The sequence below is a fragment of the Zonotrichia albicollis genome, chromosome 12, assembly GCF_047830755.1.
Source record: "Zonotrichia albicollis isolate bZonAlb1 chromosome 12, bZonAlb1.hap1, whole genome shotgun sequence".
Taxonomy (NCBI): Eukaryota; Metazoa; Chordata; class Aves; order Passeriformes; family Passerellidae; genus Zonotrichia; species Zonotrichia albicollis.
The window spans coordinates 4,199,226-4,202,500 of NC_133830.1; positions in this window are offsets into that span (position 1 = coordinate 4,199,226).

Below are 3,275 nucleotides of genomic sequence, written 5' to 3' on the forward strand. Positions count from 1 at the left end.
AAATTAACTGTAACAACAGTGTAAGTGTTGCTGTGCACAGTGGTGGGTGCTCCTGGGGCTCCTCACCTCTCTGTACCACAGAGGCCAGCACTGCAATGGCATTTGGGGCTACCAGACCTCAGATCAGAAAGAATGGAAGACATCTTCCTGCTCTGTGATGGAAAAGCATCCAACTCCATCTAAGAAGTTTTCTGGTGTTGACCTCTACCACCTGAAGTGGGGAAAAAAAAATAAAATTACATTACCTGACAGTGCTGGCAGACTCTAAGGGGCTATCCCAAAAGGAGATGGAGCCAGCTGAGATGGGTGTAGGCACCTGAATGCCATCCACATCCCCAGTTCCACCACTGCTGAGCTTTGATGTCAGCTGATCTGCTTGCTCTGCCATGATTTTTGACCATTTGGCTCCCTGGTGTCTCAAGCATGGCTCCAGTCAGATCCAAAACTCTCATCTGGATGGAGCTGTCAGGCTCAGCACCTGCCCCTTCCTGCTCTACCTTATGGGGAAAAGCCACCAGTGCCCAAACTTCAGGCTCTGTTCAGGACAGAAAACCTGAGTTCACATCCCTCTGGCATGAAAATAGCTGTTAAAGCACTTTTCTCCCATGCTAGCTTCATGTAGCCTTGCTTGCTCTCCATTCCCACAAGTCTTTCAGGACCCTGGCAGTACCTTGAGTCCCACTGAAGCCTCTGGGTTTGTTTTGGGCCAGATGTTTGTAGGCAGAGAACTCCCTGCAGGATTGTGGCTAAAGACTTCTGAATGCAGAGGCAATGCCATTTAACCACATCTTCCTGCAGCTGAAGCTGAATCATAACTCTGCTTAAAATCATTTTCATTCGAAGCCTGAGTTCATTAATTAATTATATAAAATTTCCAGTTGGAAACCCTTATTCTTATTTGCATTTGGTTTGTACTGTGAAGTAGAAAATAATGCATACAAAGGAATAAACTATAGAAATTTCCAGTGATTAGGTAACATCTGAGGTAGCTTTTGTCAGCATCCTAAAGAACATAGTCAAGAGTAATGATATTTCTGAAGAATTGGAAACCTCCTAGAGAATCCCATTGCAACATTATGATTCTCCAATAATATTTTTAAAACAATTCAGCAAACTCATGAAAACAGGTTTATACACAGTATTTCAGAAGGATCAGTCTACAAAAGTAACCCTGCAGAAATAGCACTGTAATATAACATATACATCTGAATATTCCACAAAAGAACCTCAGTGGCACTTTTGGATTGAAGAATGCCAACATGAGGGAGGACACTGAGTCACTGTGGTGCTCTCCCAGCCCTGACTCAAAGCCCATAACTGAGGCTATTTTGCAAACAGACCCAAGCTGGGATCCAAGCTAGTACAAGGCTGTGTATTTAAACACGAGTGGTAAACTGCTGTGCAACTGTTTGAGGGAGAATTGATTTTCTTCTGGTTGAAATGTGCGAAGATCCCATGGTTTATCTGAAGAAGTAAACCTAAAGATAACAGTTTGGTAACCCAGGGTGATGTTTACAACTGTACTGAATGTGACAGCTTTCAAAGTATTATGTATATTTCTAAGGCTGTACATGTACAGCTCTGACAGCATGTCAGTTATAATTCTTGTAAAAAATGGATGTAATTTATTATGGTTCAAATATAGAATAAACTATATAAATGCTTCACCATAAAATACTAATTTCCTCATTGCTGAGGGGCTCATCTGCATTCTAAATAGCAGTAAAGATGTTTTAATTGAATAGGTTTTTCTTCCCTTTTCCTTGTCAACATGACTGGCTAGGGTTAAAAGAGATGCACAGAACTGGAGAAAATCTCTGAACAATAAAGGAAATCTTAACCACAAACAGGACAACTATGCTACCAGAAGTTAGGGGTGAGCAGGGTTTTCATGTTCTGGGGGGGCAGCGTTGGAGGTTGCTCATGTGTGATTGATGGTACTTGTGAATAATACCAGTTGGCAGACATTAGTAACACTTTGTCTCACTTTTTGCTCAGTTGTTCACTTTTCTGCATTTGGCATGTTTTCATGTTTTTAATAGGAATTTTTCAGTCATGCATCTTTGACATGAAATAGCATGAAATGTGATGCCTCCGATTTTGAAGTATTTCCTTGCTGGCTGTATATGACATTAGTACAAAACTTATCATACGGAATTATCATCTCTGAAAGTAGCTTGCTTTTCAAGCTCCTTTATTTCCTCATCCCATGCACTGCAGAGAAATTTGTATGAATATTTTGCACTTAATTCTAATTTCATCCTAATGTATAGCCAGAGAAACTTCACTAGACTAAGCACTGGATTAAACACGGCTAGGATTCAAAATTATCTCTCTGGTTGAACCTTAATATGAATATTGAAATTAACTACTGTAAGACTTAGTACAAGGAAAAAAATGACCAGAAGAACTAAAAGAACTACTTTATTTTGTACAAATTATCTATAATTTTTACCTGTCCTTTGATTATGTACAGGGCTTATGCATAAAATAAAGTGAAATCTAGAAATTAAGTTTAAGCATATGTATTTATTTTACTGTGAAACTTCATCCAGGCCCTTCCACTGAATCTTCAGATTTTCTATAAAGCTATATGATTCTTAGTCTTCCTGGTATTCCTATTTGATTGTCCCCATGAATTTCTGAATATTACAACCAAACACAGATGACACAGACTTATGTTTGACTATTGACATAATTAAGCACCTTTAACATCAACTATTTTATAAGAACACAGATACAAAAATATTCACCTACGTAAACAGAATTTGCACTGAGGAATGACATGGTTCCACAAAACCCTGTGTTCACATGCACTTTTCCAGGATCTCTGAACCAGGACCGGAGGTTTGGCTCTGCAGCTGTGCAGAACACAGAGCTGGCAGCCGATGCCCTCGGTCCCTGCTGCCCTCTCCCCGTGCCACGCTACAGTGGGCACTTTGGGTCTCTCACCATAGGTCCAGTCTGTAATAGAGGGCTGGGAAGGGGCTTTGCAATTCAAAGAGTTAGGGTCAAGCAGAGGAGATGCTTCAAAGACCTTTAAACCAAACGTTTCCTGCACATTGCAGGAGATTAGGCTCAATGACCCAAGAGGTTCTCTCTGACCAGCTTTCCTAAAAAGTTCCTGGTCAAGAGGAAGGAGAAGCAGATCAAAAAAAGAAACCTTATTGTCCTAGAAGACCCACATCACGTTTTTGCTTTAAAAATAAGTGAAACACTTCAAAGACTGAAGAAAAGAAAGAAGAACAGAAAACAAGTTATATGATAGTTCCAAC